We start from the raw sequence: 19,661 nt of genomic DNA, 5'->3' as shown, positions 1-19,661 counted from the left end.
AGGACTGCAGCCTGTAGGAAGAGCTCATCCTGGAACAGAGAAAAATGTGAGGAGGCAGAAAAGAACAGTTGTGCTCTGACCAAAACTATTCCGTTCCACAGCCCACAGTGCAGTGGAGGGCTGGAGGAAACAAAAGATTCATTAATGAAGGATGGAAGTTGAATCTTTCTTTAAGAAAGTGGTGTGGATGAACTGAATAATGGAATCAAAGAACCACAGAATGTTAAGGCCGAGAAGGGACCTTAAAGATCATCGTCCAAACCCCCCCTGCCATGGTCAAGGACACTGTGAACTTAATTCAAGGGCTGTTTTGGGGGAGAAGGGATTGCATTTTTTTCTTTTCTTCTGTTTCTCAATATCCTGTTTTATTTTTTCATAGTCAGTGTCTTAAACAAATGTTCCCCAACGCAACTCTATTTTTCCCTTTTCCCAACCATCTATCCCTCACTGACCGTCTCTTCCGGCCAGTCCACTCTGTGTTTCCCAGACAGGCTTTTCAGAAGTCTCCACTGTCTTCGTGATCCCAGATTTCTGAGGTTTGAGCACTAAGGGGTGTTCCCTATGAGCTCCACGCTTCAGGAGAGGTGGGAGAGAGGGATAGACGCAAAGTAGAATTCTCCTGTGTTGGCATCCAGGCAGGAGGACATTGCACACTTTGGTGCAAGGCGGAGCTCTGCAGGAAGGGGCCTCAGTTCTCCCCTGGCATCCTAATTTTCCCATGCAGCCAGAGATGGGAAAAAGATCCTCTTGCTGTGAGGAGCTGGGATTATTTCCTCAGAGAAGAGGAAATGGTGGAGGAAAGAGCTTCTGCTATGGAACTGTCCCAGGATGGGATTGCAATTGCAGTGAGAGAGCAAGGGTTGTTCTGACTGGTGCTCTCTTTCGAGGACCATTGCAGGAACTGGTGGTGGCTCGTCCGTGCCACCTTGCCAGCCCATGTGAATAACCTTTCCTGTCCCAGAGGTGCTCTGTGTGATAAGAGTTGGGAATGTGCTGCCTGCAAGATGCCTCAGCCCTGGTTCTCTTCTATTTCCTTCATGTTTAAGTATCACAGCAAGATAGAAAATGAGGGGTTGCAGTCAGAACACAAGTTATTTTTTGCCAAAGATTGACTTCAACAGAACTGATCATGAAAAGCAGCAGGATTTTGGCAGCTAGCCTAAAAAAAGTCACACTTTCCTACTCTTCCATGCACAGTTGCTAGACATGCAATTTTGGGGGGGGGTGTGGAGGTCCTGGTCCTTAAGCATGAAAGGAGTTTGACTCAAAGATGTTTGAATTCCCCAGTACCACACAAGAGAGTCTGTCCTACATCTCACAGCAGAGCACAACCCAGGTCCCAGTCCATTCAGTTCAACACTCATTTGCTGTGAGATGCAACCGCCTCCTCACCAGGGAGATGAGCTGTACAAGAGCATCCAGCATAGGTCTGGAGAGGAGGAACCTGTGTCCCATCCCAGTCACCAGAAACACTCCACCATAAGAAGATCCATTCACGGACTTCAGTTCAGTGGTCTGCCTGGAACAACTCAAAATTATGTGCACTCCTATGAGGACAGGAAGAAGTCAGCATCTGGGGTCTCTGCTAACACAACATGTCCCCGCACATGGAAGTCCTTGGGCAAGAAGCACAAAAGTGGTGCCCATTTCCTGGCAATTTTGACACAAACAAACCCACAAGAATGACACAGGTTCACATGAGCTGAATGCATGGAATGCCAGCAGCCCTTGATCTGAGCATTTGGCAGGTGTGGATGTGTTTACCTCCCGGAAATCCTTGGGCTTGTCCTCCCAGCACTTGGAAAAGCCCTCAAGGGGGAAAGAATATGGCATGTGCCAGGAAATGAAAAGGATGCAGTGCAGGAAACCAGGACACAGCCCTACCATTAACTGGGATGGTGTATATTTGACATGACCTGGTCAGAAAATTATGACTTCCACAAAGGAGCCTCTGGGCCTGAGGCAAAGCAGGACTGCTATAAAAGGCAGCCCAAGTCTCTGCTCTCGCATCCACTTCTCTCACCTCCTCCTCTTCAGGAATCAGGTGAGTGGGAAACCTCTTCTCCTTCTTCTGCTGCTTCAAGAGCACCTCTTGCCTGGCTGGAGGTCTCAGATGAGAGGGGCTACAAGAGCCCAGGGCTGGGAGCTGCTTGTGCTGGGAGAGGGCAGGGGAGAGAAGGTCTTGTGCAGACAGAGAGAGGTTGAGACTTGGCTCAGGTGGCTCCTGGGCTTTGAGCTGGGCACTGCAGTGTGGGCCAGGAGTTCTCATGCTTCCAGGCTGTTTGGGTGCAGTGCTGCTTCTCACGTGTCCTCACTTTGTCCCTCTCCCTGTCTTCCATTCTAGGTGCACCTGTGAGCCCGAGCCATGTCTTGCTGCAGGCCCTGTGACCCTTGCTGCCAGCCCTGTGGGCCCTGCCCGCTGGGCAGCAGCTGCACTGAGTGCTGTGTCAGGCAGTGCCAGAGCTCCCACGTTGTCATTGAACCCTCCCCTGTGCTGGTGACCCTGCCCGGGCCCATCCTCAGCTCCTTCCCCCAGAACACCGCCGTGGGATCCTCCACCTCTGCTGCTGTTGGCAACATCCTCAGCTGTGGCGGAGTGCCCATCAGCTCTGGGGGCTTTGACATCTCCTGCATCACCAACTGCTATGGTGGCAGCAGGTGCCGTCCCTGCTAAATCTGCTGGCAACATCCTCGGCACCTCCAAAGACCTCTGAACCTCATTCTGGGCACAGACGGGGCTTTGGGAGATTGTATTTAGTGCTGCAGGCTTTTCTTTCCTTCTTCTACTCTCCCCTCTCTTTTATTCACTGTCTGTGTCTCCCCAGGCCAGACAAGTGTGGACATGTTGCCCTCCCTCCCTCTGCAGGGCAGGCAGGTGCACACCCTGCATGAGCTCCACTGCATCTTAGTGGCTGCTCCTCTTGGCCTCTGTGAGCCACCTCCTTTTCCACTTTACGCTCAATAAAGTTGTTTTGCATCCAAGCCTTGGCCTCCATATCTTCATTTTTTTCTTATAGAAAATATTATAGTCTGCACAGGGTAAACGTGGATGGGGAGCGCGGGGGACTCCCTGTAGTGGCTTTTCCTTTCTTCCTTTCCCATTGGACTTGATGAAGAACATCCCTGGCTACTCCACAGCCAATGACAAACACAGAAAACATGGCTCCAAAGGGTGACAGGAATGGGGAAGGGAAACAGCCATGTCTGGGACCAGCCCACAGCCTCATCTCTTCCTTCTCCTCCCCTGCATTACCCAGTCCAGGGCCCATGAGCAGCACATGTGGTCAAAGGCAGATGACACAGGTACCTCATAGAGTCCTTCAGCACCTGGCAGGACCCAGCTGCTGTCCAGACATGTAGGGCTGAGGTGATGCAGAATTTGGGATCAGCATCTGCCAATCAAGTTGAGCACACTTGGGATGGCACCTTGCCTTTGTTAAGGCGAGGGAAATATCAGGATTCTAAAATTCTCAAGGTTAAAAGGAGTGAAGGAATTGGCTTAGAGACTGGGTTCAGATGTGGTACATTCCTGCCTTTCCAGGAATGTGAGCCTCTGGGGAAAGGGAAGGTGCAGGTTGCCTGGGAACACTGATAGCAAACAGCTGAACTTGGCAGGAGTCAGAGCAGGGAGTTGCAGCTTCTGCAGATGAAAGGCTGCATCTGCCAAAGGCCAAACCACTGTACCAGGAAGCTTGCTTTTAATGAAAACCCTTCAAGAGGACAGACAGTGGGTGGTTTCCCTGTGCGGTGATGCCAGCTAACACTGGAGTTCCCCGCTACTCCCTGAGGCCATGAGGCCCTGAAATCGAGGCCAAATTTTTAAGTCTGATAAGAACAGCAGAACAGAACAGCATATTCCTCTTACCAAATTAATGGAACAACGTAGCCTTGGAGAATTAGGTATTTTATAAATAACTGGAGAGTTGTTGGCTTTTGCTGTTACGTATTAGCTTTTGCAGATTATTATTAATCACAACAATTTTGATGTAGAAAAAATTGTTATCACTTTTAACTGGTTTTGGATATAGCATAATTTGTAAGCTTTTGTGGCCAATGTTCTGGCCATGTGTAATTTATATTATATTAGTGTGATAAATATATTATAGTTTTAGTTTTCACAAAATATTAAAATAGAGACTATGTAATATTAACTCTTGCAGAACGTTTTTATCTTTGTAACTAGCTGACAATAGTGAGAAAATTCAGATAAGTTTATGGAAATAGCTAAAACTGTCTGTATGATTAGATAACATAGAAGGAACCATATAGATAACACTAAAAAGAAGGGATGCGAAAAAGACTCCTGCCATTGACTGTATGGTGATCAATAATTCTCTGTTTGTTGTTGTGAGGAAATGGCATACACATTGTGAGAAAATGGCATATACATTGTGAGGAAATTACATACATGACTCCCAAAAATCAAATCTACACTATTGCATGACAGATCAAGGGTCGAACAAAGCTAAAGAGTTCCCAGAACATGTAAAAGAACACAAAAGAATGTTTGAATATGTATAACCCTCATGATTATGTATGTAACGAATTTAGTGAAAAAGTATATATGAAAATTTTTTTAAGCTAACAATGTGCTTCTGGCAGCTTGCCAGGCATCCCAGTGCTGGATATTGTCCCTTTTATCCCTTAATTTTCAATTAAGGAATGAAAATCTGCAGAGGTGGGAAGACATTCTTTGAACATATAGCAGGAAATGGAGGAGGAAGGAGACAGAGGCTGTGTTTCAGTTCTATGTCAGGTACTTCCCTGCAAGCACCATTCAGTTGTAGATTGGCTTCTTCTGGCAAAGATACCTGGCTACTCTGTGATGCTGAAGGACACACCAAGGGCAGGGCTGACTGAGGGAATCTTCATGTGCCCTCGTGATGAGGTTTACACACATACAAATGCACATGCACACACACACAGACTGACTCATGTGCTCATGCATGGCTGCATGGAGCCAAGAAAAACTCTATATATTCATAAAAGGCCATAAAAATACCATCAACTCAGAACTCTGCTGAAGACATGTAGGGAGGAACTCTGGTGGGAGAGGACTCAGGTATACCGAGGAAAGACCAGGTCACAGACACACTGCTGATGTTCACAGGTGACCAACAGAGACTGCACAGTAAGAGGATGAGGCAAATGAGACCAGCTGAATTTTCCTGTGAGCAATGTTTGTGCATCAATGTGGTCAGTGCAGCAATGACTGTCAGAGTCAGGGAGACAAACAGAGAAGGATGCTGAATGTACCCTCACATGTCAGTCCTGAGCATGCAGGAATGAGAGCAGTGTACATTTCTGACAATTCTAGTAAAAAATCTACACAGAGTTTTTGGCACAGGTTCACATCAACAGATCACATGGAATGCCACCATCTGAACCTTCTTCCTGAGCTGGCATGTCTGTATCCTGGAAATATTTGGGACTCTCATCCCAGCACTTACAAAAGTCTTCAGATAGGAATTCAGATGGAATTAGACAGGAAATAAAAAGGGCAGCAATGCAGGAAATCAGACCACAGCCCCTACCATTAGCTGGGATGGTTCACATTTGACATGAGCTAGTCAGAAAATTATGACTTCCACTAAGGAGCCTCTGGGCCTGAGGCAAAGCAGGACTGCTATAAAAGGCAGCCCAAGTCTCTGCTCTCTCATCCACTACTCTCACCTCCTCTTCAGGAATCAGGTGAGTGGGAAGCATGTTCTCTACATCTCCTCCTTGAAGATGAGATCTGTCCTGGCTGGAGGTCTCAGCTGAGAGGGGCTGTCTGAGTGCAGGGCTGGGAGCTGCTTGTGCTGGGAGAGGGCAGGGGAGAGAAGGTCTTGTGCAGACAGAGAGAGGCTGGGACTTGGCTCAGGAGGCTGCTGGGCTTTGAGCTGGGCACTGCAATGGGGGCCAGGAGGTGCCTTGGCTGCAGGGTGTTTGGGTGCAGCGCTGCTTCTCATATGTCTTCACTTTGTCCCTCTCCCTGTCTTCCATTCTAGGTGCACCTGTGACCTTGAGCCATGTCCTGCTGCAAGCCCTGTGACCCTTGCTGCCAGCCCTGTGGGCCCTGCCCGCTGGCCAGCAGCTGCACTGAGTGCTGTGTCAGGCAGTGCCAGAGCTCCCACGTTGTTATTCAGCCGCCTGCTGTGCTGGTGACCCTGCCTGGGCCCATCCTCAGCTCCTCCCCACAGAACACCGCCGTGGGATCCTCCACCTCTGCTGCAGTTGGCAGCATCCTGAGCTGTGAGGGAGTGCCCATCAGCTCTGGGAGCTTTGACATCTCCTGCATCACCAACTGCTGTGGTGGCAGCAGATGCTGTCGTCCCTGCTAAAGGTGCTGCTGCCAACGTCCTTGGCCAACAACCTCCAAGCTTCAGAATATGGCGCTGGAATGAAGACAGAATTTTGGAACTTTGATTTTAGATTTTTTTGCTATTAATTCCATCTTGTCCTCTCTCCTCCCTTCTTTTCCTTTCCCTTCCTTTCACCACTACCCAACGCCAGCGTAGTGGAACTGTCTTCCCCCATCCCTTCCTCTCTCTATCTGCCAGCCAGGCCTCTGCACACCCCCACTGCATATTTGCAGTTGCTCCTGGTGCTGTCCCCTACGTACCTGCTTTTCTTCTTTAGTCTCAATAAAGTTTTTTTGCATTCAAACCTCGGCCTCTGATTTCTCCTTCATTTTGTGACAACTCTTCCAGACTCCCCAGAAGTACAGTGGAAAAGCACAGAGTGGGACTCGCTCTTATGGATTTTCCTTGTGCCCTTTCCCATCAAGCTGACAAAGACATCTGTGGACAGTGAGGGTGATGAGGCATTGGAACAAGTTGCCTGGAGAATGTGTAGATTTCTCATTCCTGGATTCCTGGAAATGTTCAGGCATGGTTGCTCAGGACTTTGAGCCACTTGGTTGGTTTGCTGTGGATTTGAAAATGAAATTAAATGTTATTTAGGTTCCCTTGAGTTGACAGAATTGTGCGGAATGAACACCCAAAAGCCATGGTGGAAAGGCAAAGAGTAAATTTATTTCCATACCTCACTCCCTGGAGGAGGTTGAAGCAATGCTTGGGCAGAGATGCACAAGTGGGAACATCCCCCCCTGTAGTCTCAGTCCTTCCTGGCAAGGCTCCTCTTTGACCAGCGCTCAAATATGTCTGTGAGAGGGCCTCCATGCCTTTCTAAACATCAGTGTGGTTTCTGCACAGATTCTGCTTCTTCAAACGGAGGATAAAACAGCAGAAGGTATCATTTATGGGGATTTTTTGGACACAGTCGGAGCTGACTGTCAGACATGGTGGGACCTGCTGGAATGTTGTCCCAAAGCCCATTCCTGCAGCCTTTTTCCTCACTGCCAAACTTTGCCAGTTCAACACAAGAGTGAAGATCCATTACGGTGTGAAAAACAATTGGATGAATAAAATTTCTAACAGCCACACAGTGGTCCAGGCTTAAGACAGGGATGAATGTAGCTTTCCATAAACTATAGAAAAATTATATGAGTGGTCCTGCAGCAAAGAGGGAATTTTCCTGACCTCCCCCATGGAAGAGAAGCTGTGGTTTTGGCATTTTGGTTCTGAATGACACATTGCTGCTTTGCTGGACATTGTTGCTGGGAACACCATTTTTGGGAGATATGGACATCCTGGTGCTTGAACACTAAAGAGAGTTCACAGCTCTTTGACTGTCCCTGTACCACCCAGAACATCTATGCTACATCTCAGAGCAAGGCAGTATCTGTATCCTGATCCCTTCAATTCCATCCATGCATTTGTTGCAAGGTCTTGGCACCCACTTCACCAGTCTGAGTGGTAGCATTGGCCTGGGCAGGATGAGACTGTGTCTCATCCCAGTGGACAAGTCTAGGGGATAAGGGCTGATGTGTATGTCTCAAACACAGAGGGCTGGACACCCCTGGGGCCAGCCAAGGCTTGTGGGTGTGTTGGGTCTGGCAGAGATGGAGTTCATGTTCCCCACAGCAGCCCTGGCAGGGCTGTGCTGTGCACTGGGTGTTACAGAGGTGCTGGTAACACTCCAGTCCTTTGGCTTCTGCTGATCACCGCTCACACAGCACGAGCACAGTCTCTCCAACATTCCCTTCCCCATCAGGAGCTGGGGAGTGGCAAGATCATGAGGGGAGTGGACAAAACTCAAACTTGACCCAAACTGAGTAAAAAGGATATTCTGTGCCATATGACATGAGCTCAGACACAACAGCTAAGGAAAGGAGTCACAAGGGTGGGCATTTGTAATTTGCAATGTTTACCTTCAAATAACACTACTACATGTGCTCACGCCCTGCTTCCTGGGAAGTGGCCGGATTGAACTTTCTGATTTCAAGTAGAGCATAAGAAGTGGGGTTTTCTTCCAGTTTAATACTGCATGCACAATCTTTTAAGTATGTTTTAGCAAACATTCAAATCTTAATATTCTAGTCGTTTTCCTTCTTATTTTCCCAACCCTGTTCACCTCAGAATGGAGAATCATAGAGTGGCTGCAGGGGACTGGCTGTCCAGCCAAGGTCAACCCAGCACAGCTGGTAATAACACCCAAGGATTGTTGGTAAGAACATGTGGTGAGAAAGACCAGCATACAGCTGGAGAAGGGGCCCTAGGGGAGGTAGGGCAGCACTTTTCTGGAAGAAATGTCCTTGCTGTGGTGACAGGAAAGAAACAAAATACAGCACAAGAAAAGGGCAGGAATGAGGCGGAGAAACAGGCATGGATTGTCGACCAATTATGCTGACATAGGAGGGAGGAATCAAAATGCAACACGTGCCTGCATGGAATGCCATCAGACCATGATCCAAGCATTCTGCCCACTCTGACGTGTTTATAGCCCGGAAATTCTTGTGCCCCTCATCCCAGCCCAAAAGAAGACTTCAGATAGGAACGCACACAGCAGAAGCCAGGAAATGAAAAGGCAGAAATGCAGGAAATCAGGATACAGACCCTACCATTAACTATGATGGTGCGCATTCGAAATGAGCTGGTCAGAAAATTATGACTTCCACTAAGGTGCCTGTGGGCCTGAGGCAGGGCAGGACTGCTATAAAAGGCAGCCCAAATCTCTGATCTCGCATCCACTTCTCTCACCTCCTCCTCCTCTTCAGGAATCAGGTGAGTGCAAAGCCTCTTCTCCTCCTTCTGCTGCTTCAAGAGCAGCTCTTGCCTGGCTGGAGGTCTCAGCTGAGAGGGGCTACAAGAGCCCAGGGCTGGGAGCTACTTGTGCTGGGAGAGGGCAGGGGAGAGAAGGTCTTGTGCAGACAGAGAGAGGCTGGGACTTGGCTCAGGTGGCTCCTGGGCTTTGAGCTGGGCACTGCAGTGTGGGCCAGGAGTTATCATGCTTCCAGGCTGTTTGGGAGCAGTGCTGTTTCTCAAGAGTCCTCACTTTGTGCTTCTCCCTTCGTTCCATCTTAGGTACACCTGTCAGACCGAGCCATGTCCTGCTGCAAGCCCTGTGACCCTTGCTGCCAGCCCTGTGGGCCCTGCCCGCTGGGCAGCAGCTGCACTGAGTGCTGTGTCAGGCAGTGCCAGAGCTCCCATGTTGTTATTCAGCCGCCTGCTGTGCTGGTGACCCTGCCTGGGCCCATCCTCAGCTCCTCCCCACAGAACACCGCCGTGGGATCCTCCACCTCTGCTGCTGTTGGCAGCATCCTGAGCTGTGAGGGAGTGCCCATCAGCTCTGGGGGCTTTGACCTCTCCTGCATCACCAACTGCTATGGCAACAGCTGTTGTCGTCCCTGCTAAAGCTGATGGTGACATCCTTAAGGAACAACCTCCAAGACCTCAGAACATGGTGCCAGAATGAAGATGGAAGTTTTGGAACGTTAAATCTATGCTGTTAGCTTACTTTTGCCTTCTACGCTTCTCTTCCCTTTCTTTTGCATTCCTTTCCTGTCACCACCATGCAGTGTCAGCCTAGTGGGACCTCTTTACTTCTCTTCCTCCCTATCTCTGGAGGCCAGGCAGATGGACACCCCCACTGCACCGTAGTGGCTGCTCCAGATGCCTTCCGTGAGCCTCCTCCTTTTCTTCTTTAGTCTCAATAAAGTTGTTTTGCATCCAAGCCTTGGCCTCTGATTCTCTTTTCATCTGTGGCATGTTCTTCCAGGGAGCTCAGGAGAAAACGTAGAGAAGTAGAGGGTGGAACTCCCTACAGTGGATTTGACTTTTTGCCCTTTACGTGGTAGCTGTCAAACACATCCCTGGCTACTCCACTGAAATGACTCTCGGGGTGAAGATAGCAGGGAATGGAAACCAGGGAGGCCTGGGGAAAGCTCACAACCTCTTCTCTTCCAACTGTCCTCACATTTAATATTCATACCAGCTTCTGTCCCGACAGGCAGGGCTGAGGGGTTTCATGATTAGCATTCTATCAGCCACACAAAAGAGCTGATTGGGAACTGCTTTTCTCTGGGGTCCTTTGCTGGTTCATCCAGGAACCGCCAATCTTCCTCCAATGTCGCAAAATGCAGCCAAGTGGGGATTTTTTTTACCACGCCCCTTTTTGATTGTCTACTACTTATTTCCAAATATGTTGTGGTTTGATACTGCCCAAATGCCAGGCACTGACAAAATTCATTAGCTCATCCTCTTCTGCTATAGTTGGGCAGAGGAGAGGGGAAAATAATTAACAAGGGGCTCATGAGTTACGTGAGGACTGGGAGAAAAATACTCCAAGGGCAAAACAGGTTCAAATTTAAAGGTTTAAAGTAAATTTATTATTAACAGAATCAGAGGAGGATGATGAGAAGTAAGTCTTTAAACCACCTTTTTTTCATTCACAGCCCCTCCCTCTTTCTCACTGACAGTGAAGGGAGGCAGGGCATTCGGGTTTTGCTCAGTTCCTAACTCAAGATATTCTGTTTGCTCAGGGGAAGTCTTTTCTCTGCTATGCTATGGGGTCCCTCCCCTGGGTAAATAGTCTTCCCCAAACTGCTATGGCATGGGACACTCAGCCATGGGGTGCAGTCTCTTTAAGGATAGGCTGCTCTAGTTTGGAAGCAAGGGCTCTCTCCCTCTCTCTCTGGAAGCAGGAGCTCTCTCACTGTATTTGGTCTCTCACTGGATCACAGCTTTCCCCAGCATACACCTGCTCCAGCCTGAGCCCTTTTCCCATGAGCTCCAGTGGATCTTTGCATCCACCATGGACTTCATGGATTACAGGGGGACAGTTTGTTTCACCATCGTCCTCACCACGCCTTGCAGAAGAATCATGGCTCCACCACTTGAAGCACTTCCTCTCCCTCTTTTTTCCACTGACCTTGGTGCCACCATGTTGCTTTCCCTTGCATGTCCTCACTTCTTCCTCTTCTCTGACTAGAAGAAGAACTGCTGCTTCTAGGTACCATTGCCAAAACATTCCACTAGTTCAAAGATTCGTAGAGGAGTGCTGAGAAGCCTATTCATCCACGATTTGCATGGGCAAGTTCCTCACCAAGTTTTTGCCATTGGCCATGTGGCCCCGCCACCACCCTCTGAATAATGCAAAATGCACCAGGCATTCAGTTAATGAGATTTTTTTATCATATGCAGTGATTACATATTCATATTCATTAGCTAGCCCAACACACTTGAGTTATTTTACATAGTTGCCATCCTTGTCAGATGTCCTTCTATACTTCTTGAGGGTGTGTCCTGAAGCCTGATGTCCTTCTTGGGTACCTGATGCTCCACTGCCACATTCGAGTCAGGCCAATATTGTTGTTTAGCAGAACTTCTATCCTGTCAGATTTCAAGGACTGAGCTGCCACCCTACTTGCCATTTGCATGACTTCTGTTTGCCTAAGTTCAATCCTTAATGTACTTCTCCAAGGCTGTGCTGTTATGTGATACTACTCCTATCAGAATGAAATGCTGTTCTTTTCGACTGTCTTTTCCAACCTTCTTACTTCCACCACCCAGACATGGTCAAACTGTTTTTCCCACATGCCTCATTCTCTTTGACAGAAACATTTTCCCATAGCTCCTGGCTAAGGACAAAAGTCAGTGTGGTCTGGAAACACCAAGCAGGGCAGAAGGTCAGACAGCAGTGCTACAGGGCTCTCAAGGATTGTGCAGGATGATGAAGAGAGCAAAGAGGTTTCAGTGAGGGTGCAGGCCACAAAGTCAGAGGAGGCATTGGATGCAGAGACAGAGACTGGAGGGCTGGGGGCAGATGGGACCCATCCAGTCAGCAACGATTTCAAAAATCTTGCAGCATTACAAAACTCCAGCAGAATGCCGCAGGCTGCTATCACATGCCTCCTTGGGATCCATTGTGCACATAGTTCATGTCTTCTGTCCTTACTGACACATCCTTGCCCCCAGGACACATGGAATCTCACATGCCATCACTCAGAAGTGTCTGTGAGGGAATGGGAATGATGTAGGCCAGGAAATGCAAAGTCATGGTAAAGGGAAGCAGCGACTCATGCCATAACCTTCTGGGACATGTTTCCGTTCATTGAGATCATGAAAGAAAATTGTCACTTACGCAGCATGGACTGTGGCCCTGAGGCACTGTGGGGCCAGGATAAAAGGCAGCCCAACTGGGGGGTCTCTCAACCACTTCTGTCACCTCCTGCTCCTTGGGAACCAGGTGAGTTGGAAGCCCCTTTCTCCTCCACCCTCTCCAACGCAGCATTGAGCTTTCTGGCCCTTGTTGCTGCTCCTTGTTCTTGTGGGGCTGTTCTGCGCTGGTGCTGGTGTGGGCAGAGGGCAGAGCGTGTGTTCTGGCCAGAGGCTGAGGCTGGGCTGAGGGGTTGATTTTGCTGCAGCTTAGGCAGGAGCAGAGCTGGGCCTGGCTGAGCTGGGAAGGAGTGTGCTGGGCTGAGGGAAAGGCTCTCCAGGGTGGGGCTGGCCAGGCTGGAGCTGTGCAGGCAGCAGGGGCCTTGTACTGCTGGGGGTGCCTTGCGGGCTGTGTCTGAGGTGTGCGTGTGCTCTGCTTCCTCCCTGCCCTCTGTGCCAGGTGCAGCGCCAGGCTCCAGACATGTCCTGCTCTGAGAAGTGCCAGCAGTGCCGGCCCTGCGAGCCTTGCTGCCAGTCCTGTGGGCCCTGCCCGCTGGCCAGCAGCTGCACTGAGTGCTGTGTCAGGCAGTGCCAGAGCTCCCACGTTGTTATTCAGCCGCCTGCTGTGCTGGTGACCCTGCCTGGGCCCATCCTCAGCTCCTCCCCACAGAACACCGCCGTGGGATCCTCCACCTCTGCTGCTGTTGGCAGCATCCTGAGCTGTGAGGGAGTGCCCATCAGCTCTGGGAGCTTTGACATCTCCTGCATCACCAACTGCTGTGGTGGCAGCAGATGCTGTCGTCCCTGCTAAAGATGCTGCTGCCGCCAACATCCTCAGGCAAGACCCTCCAAGACCTCGGAATATGGAGTTGGAATGAAGACAAAAGTTTGGGACATTGGCTTTAGACGTTTTAGCTATTAGTTCCCTCTTCTGCTCTCTCTTCTTTCTTCCCTTCCTTTTATGTTGACACTAGCCAATGTCACCTTAGTGGCCCCTCCCTTCCCCTCCTCTATCTGCTGGCCAGGCCTCTGGACACCCCCACTTCATCTTTGTAGCTGTTCCTGGTGCTTTCTCTGATGTACCCATTTTTCTTCTTTATACTCAATAAAGTTTTTGCATTCAAATCTCGTCCTCTGATTTCTCCTTCATTCTGTGACAACACTTCCAGTCTCCTAAGGAGTACAGTGGAAGAGCAGAGAGTAGGACTCACTCCTATGGGTTTTCCTTGTGCCTTTTCCTTTGAAGCTGACAAAGATACCCTGACACTGAGGGTGATCAGGCATTGGAACAAGTTTCCTAGAGAAATTGTAGATTTCTCATTCCTGGAAATGTTCAAGGCAAGGTTGCTCAGGACTTTGAGCCACTTGTTTTGGTGGGGGCCATTCTTGCCCATGCTTTGTGGGCTGGGTGAAGTGTTGCAAACAAAGAAATGTTTAAGTTCCCTTCTATTCCAGGTGTTTCAGTCGACACATTTGGGCAGATGGAACAGGCACAAACCATGGTGGAAACGGAAAGAGTAAATTTATTGCCTTACCTCACTCCTCAGAGGAGGTACAATCAGCACTCGGTCAGGGATGCACAACTGGGAACATTGTCCTGCTTCAGATCAGTCCCTGCTGGTAGGGCTCCTCTTTACACCAGTGCTATGCTGTATCTGTGCTTTTTGTGATCTCTGAGCTTTGATTTTTCTCTCTCCCAAAACAGGGAGCTCAAGCATGTCCATGAGATGGCCCTCCAAGTCTCTCCAAACACTGGCATTGTCTCCACACAGAGAATCTGCTTCTCCGAACACAGATTAAAACAGCAGAAGGCATCCTTTATGGTTTTTCCCACATTGATATCCTCCATGCTTTGGCATCCTCAGCTGCAAAGTCATTTCAGCAAACCTACATTCATCCTCCTAATTCTTCTGCTTTAAGCCCTTTCCTCCCAAACCCAAACCATTTCTAATGAAATCTGCTTTCACAGAGGCATTATCAGTGTGACAAATGTGCTCAGTGTTGGGCAGTGCTGAGCCCCTTTTGGACACAGCTGGAGATGACTCAGTCACATGTGGTGGGAGACACTGGACTCTTGTCCCAGAGCCCATTCCTACAGTTTTCTGCCCCAGCTACCAAACCTCACCACTTTTACTTAAGGGAGAGTGTCCTACACAGTGTGAAGCACAATCAGAAGAATAAAAATTTCAACTGCACATTGTTATGCACCCTTTTGCTTTAGCCAACTGCCTCGAGCCTCAAGTTGTTTCCCATCTTATTTTCTCTTCCCTGTCCACCTTGGCCTGGCCTTTGCCTTGACCTTGCCCTTCCCAATTCCTATTCCTACTCGTATTTCAATGCCAAGTGTGCAATTTATTAATAAAATGTGAAATCTTCTGTGGAGTCTCTGACTTTGTTTTTCCTCTCAACCACCATCATGTACAAATCCTGGCAGTTCCTTCCCCCTTACGCGTGGGACATGACACCCACTCACCAGCAACCCTCCAGCAGAGGGGAATCCATTTGGGATGAAGGCCTGCTGGCAGGATTTCTGGGCTTTCTCTCTGAACATAAAGCAAGACGTGGAGGGTAGAGGAGGCAGAATTTGCATTTCAGTTCTCCAGACATTTCTCTGTAAGGTCAAAGCAGCACTGTTCAGCTGTACATTGGCTCTCCAGGGCAGCCAGTGCCTCTGTGGGATTAAAAGACACACCACAGGGAGACAAACAATGAGAACCTTCATGTGCCCTCATATTATATTTCATCCTCCAGCCAGGTCTTATGAGTTCTTAGAGAAATATAACACACTTGAGATAGCTTAGCTACTTTGATGGTATAAAATTAGTAGGATGGCTTTTGAGGTAGTGTTGGAAACAGAAAAGTTTTAATAAAAGGTGAAATAACAAAGCTCTTTACAGAGAACTGAGTTAGGGGTAAGAGGCTCTTGCTCCTGGTAAAAACACACTATAAAAGCGATTACTTCTTTTGTTTTCTTCTTTTTCTAGAAAATTGCTTAGGTGGGACTTTTTGACTTCTGTCCAATTGGGTATCTTTAGGTTTGAGGTGAAGTCTTCAAGGTCTTATGAGGTATCTTTTTACCCAATTGAGGAGAGAAACTTCTGGGCTTTTTTCCTTAAGGAGACAAAGGATAATTTGTTCACTCTGTCAACAGGGGGCACATTCCTATACCCTCACGGTGCACACATGCACAGACTGACATATATGCACTTAGGAAGGCCTCTCTTGGACCTTGGAATCTGAACATTTGTAAAATAAGACTGTCAAAAATTGAGCACGCTGTTGACTTGTTGGGGACAGCTCTGAGAGAAGAGAACTCAAGCACCTGTGAAGGAACCCAGCTACAGAAATGGTCTTGTCTTCCCAAAGCACCCACAGAAAGTGTACAGAAATAGGATGAGGTCAATGAGACCAGCACAATTTCCCTGAGATACGGTAAATCCAGCAAGAAGAAAGATACCCTGCAAGCAGAAGCTCATCTGAGTGAAACAAAGAGTTTCAGTCTTTGCCAGAGAGAGATGGAGCCGAAGGAGAAAAGGATGCTTCCTCTTATCTCACATGGCTGCCCTTGTGCCTGTGGGCAAGAAGAACAAGCCTGATGCACTGAAAATTTTGCCACAAAGAATCCTACAGGGATGACACAAGTGAACATCATGTGCCTGCGTGGAATGTCACCAGACCATGATCCAAGCACTTTGCCTGTGCTGACCTGTTTACATCCTGGAAATTCTTGGAACTCACATCCTGGACCTAACATGACTCTTCAGATAGGAAATGGGAAGGCACATGGCAGAAGCCAGGAAATGAAAAGGCAGAAAAGCAGGAAACCAGCACACAGCCCCTACCATTAACTGGGATAGTTTACATTTGAAATGAGCTGGTCACAAAATTATGGCTTCCACTAAGATGCCTCTGGGCCTGAGGCAGGGCAGGACTGGTATAAAAGGCAGCCCAAGTCTCTGATCTCGCATCCACTTCTCACACCTCCTCCACCTCTTCAGGAATCAGGTGAGTGCGAAGCCTCGTCTCCTCCTCCTGCTGAATCAAGAGCAGCTCTTGCCTGGCTGGAGGTCTCAGCTGAGAGGGGTTACAAGAGCCCAGGGCTGGGACCTGCTTGTGCTGGGAGAGGGCAGGGGAGAGAAGGTCTTGTGCAGACAGAGGGAGGCTGGGACTTGGCTCAGGTGGCTCCTGGGCTTTAAGCTGGGCTTTGCAATGTGGGCCAGGACGTGCCTTGGCTGCAGGGTGTTTGGATGCAATGCTGCTTCGCATGTGTCCTCACTTTGTGCTTCTCCCTGTCTTCCATTCTAGGTGCACCTGTGACCTTGAGCCATGTCCTGCTGCAAGCCCTGTGACCCTTGCTGCCAGCCCTGTGGGCCCTGCCCGCTGGCCAGCAGCTGCACTGAGTGCTGTGTCAGGCAGTGCCAGAGCTCCCACGTTGTTATTCAGCCGCCTGCTGTGCTGGTGACCCTGCCTGGGCCCATCCTCAGCTCCTCCCCACAGAACACCGCCGTGGGATCCTCCACCTCTGCTGCTGTTGGCAGCATCCTGAGCTGTGAGGGAGTGCCCATCAGCTCTGGGGGCTTTGACATCTCCTGCATCACCAACTGCTGTGGTGGCAGCAGATGCTGTCGCCCCTGCTAAATCTGCTGGCAACATCCTTAAGGAAGAACCTCCACAACCTCAGAACTTGGAGTTGAAATGAAGACGGAATTTTGGGACTGTATGTAGGGTCTCTCACTTCTATTTCCTTCTTCTCCTCTGTTCTCTCTCTTGCATTCCTTTCCAGTCAATAGCACTCAGTGCTAGCCTAGGGGGACCAGTTGGCTTCTCTACCTCCCTTGCTCTGGAAATCAGCAATTGCCACCCCCACTGCACCTTAGTGGCTGCTCCTGTTGCTCTCTGGATCCACCTCCTTTTTCTTCTTTAGTCTCAATAAAGTTGTTTTGCATCCAAGACTTGGCCTCTGATTCTCTTTTTATCTGTGCCACCTTCTCCCATGAGCTCGGGGCAAAAGGTGGAGTATGCAGAGCTTGGGACTCCCTAGAGGAGAACTTTACTTTGTGCCTTTTCTCATGGAGCTCACAAACACATCCCTCAGTACTCCACTAAATCTACCAGGAGAGGAAGATGGCTCCCAAGCTTGACAGAAATGGGGGGTGAAAGGGGGTGAGTGGGAGTCAGGAATACTTGATTTCAGCCAACAGCCTCACGAATATTTCTTCTCAGTGCCGGTATGTGAGATTCCATGCTTTCTGGGGAAAGGGTGTGTCAGTGTAGTCATAAGACATAAACTAAGTGCACAATGGATCCAAATATGGCAGGTGATGCCAGCCTGGGGCACAGTACTGGAGTTTTGTAATGCTGCCAGATTTTTGCAATCCTTGCTGACTGGAGGGGCCTCCTCTCCTCTCAGCCCTCACTTCTTTTACTCATGAAAAAATCGGCCCCACTATGTGACTTCACTACTTGATGAAACCTCTTTGCTCTCCTCATCATCCTGCAAAATCCTAGTGAGACCACTGTAGCAGTGCTGCCTGAGCTTCTGTCCTGCTTGGTGTTCCCAGAATCTGCTCTGGCTGGGAGCACGGCCTGGAGGGCCTTCCCTGCCCAGCAGTGCCAGCCACTGTCACACCCTCAGCCCCCAGTTCCTTCTCTGCAGCAACCTGGACAGGGCCACAGCACCCACATCTCTCAAGGACAATCCCAAACCTGAGTGTCTTACTTCAGGGTAAATTTTTGAGAGAATCCCCAAAGGATTTCCTCTAGAAAAGCAGATTCAATTGGCTCCTCCCCCAACTGGTTCAGGAGAAAATACCTCCTCAGAGAAAAGTGGGAAAAACTGTTTATTAAACAATAAAACCTAAAAAATATTAAACAATAAAAAGTCTTGCTTCTCCCCAAGAGATGGAAAACTCAGAAAATCCCCTCCCTGGGTTGCATCTCAGCTCTCTCAGTCTGTTATCAGTCCCTCCAGTGCTGGAAATGTCGCAGGCCAGGCCCGGCCTAGTGGGCCAGAGGTGGAGCCGCTGGCGCTCTGCTGTGTGTTCAAAGATGTCAAAAGGTCCAAAGAAAAGGGAAAAAACCCACAGTCCAAGGAACATCTTTGCCACAGCTAGCTAAACTAACTAAAACAAAGAAACAAAGGAGAGTTCTGTCCTACTGTCTGTCCATCTGCAGACAGCAACAGTCCAGGAGCAGGAATGTGGAGAGTGAGTGCAGTGTTTGAAAACAAACTGCACACTTCTTCTCTGCCCACTTCACTCTCTGAATCAAGTCTTAAAGGTGGAAAACTTATTGTTCAGCATAAAGAAAACAAGTCAATTTGGGATAAAAGCATCTATAGTAAACCCAGGACACCAGCCCATCCCTTTTGATGCCGCCTCCAGGCAGCCTTGCAGCCCTCAGCTGTTTCCCATGGTCCTTGTTCCTGCCTCATGTGAAGGCTTTGAGGCGACAGGGTTCTTGTGTCTCTGAGGAGATGGGGGAGTCCTCTGGCCACAGTGGCCTTTGTCATGAGCCAGGAGCTGTGGGAAAATGGTGCTGTCAAAAAGAATGAGTCAAGTGGAGAAAAACATTTGACTGTGTCTGGGAAGTGGAGGCCAGAAAGATGAGAGAGTTTGTCCTCTCCCATATCCAGAAGGGGAAACACTGGTAGACTGCAGCATGGTGGGAGGATGGTTTTGGTTTTGGTTCTGTCCCCATGCTCAGTTGATCCTGTGACAAAACATAGCCCTTCCTGTCTGGGTACAAGCAGGGCAGAAGGCAAATGTGAGGGAGGAGGTTGTAGAATATGCCCAGGCACTGTTGTTTCCCACTCTCACTCCTGTGACCATTTGACATCATCTTCTCCTAATGATCACAATTTTGGGAAAGCCAGGAATGTGTTTGGGAGCTCCAATAGAAAAAAGTAAAGGCCACAACGGAGTGTCAACCATCAGCTTACTCCAGCTTTTGCCCTGAGTTGAGTGGAAGATTTCCCACACAAGGAATGAGAAAGCAGAGGACCAGGTTTGGATGCAAAACAGCTTTATTGAGTCTAAGGAAGAGAAGAAGGTAGCTGAAAGAGGACAAAAGGAGCAGCCACGGGTGCCCAGTAGGGGTGTCAATTTGCCTGGCCTGCAGAGGGATGGAGGGAGGCAAACACTAGGCTGGCATTGGGTGGTGCAGACAGAAAGGGAAGGCATG

At 49.1% G+C, this 19,661-nt stretch overlaps 3 pseudogenes; all 3 read left to right on the top strand.

Moving 5' to 3' along the window:
- Window positions 1-1,911: 1,911 nt before the first annotated feature.
- On the top strand, window positions 1,912-2,674 carry LOC106630000 (feather keratin Cos1-2-like; annotated as a pseudogene).
- A 2,887-nt stretch (window positions 2,675-5,561) lies between these two features.
- LOC141731563 (feather keratin Cos1-2-like) lies at window positions 5,562-9,737 on the top strand (annotated as a pseudogene).
- Window positions 9,738-16,348: 6,611 nt separating this feature from the next.
- Window positions 16,349-17,117, top strand: LOC113460443 (feather keratin Cos2-2-like; annotated as a pseudogene).
- Window positions 17,118-19,661: the final 2,544 nt, after the last annotated feature.

This window comes from Zonotrichia albicollis, chromosome 23 (assembly GCF_047830755.1).
Source record: "Zonotrichia albicollis isolate bZonAlb1 chromosome 23, bZonAlb1.hap1, whole genome shotgun sequence".
NCBI classification, from domain to species: domain Eukaryota; kingdom Metazoa; phylum Chordata; class Aves; order Passeriformes; family Passerellidae; genus Zonotrichia; species Zonotrichia albicollis.
This window is presented reverse-complemented; position numbering and strand designations above follow the sequence as displayed.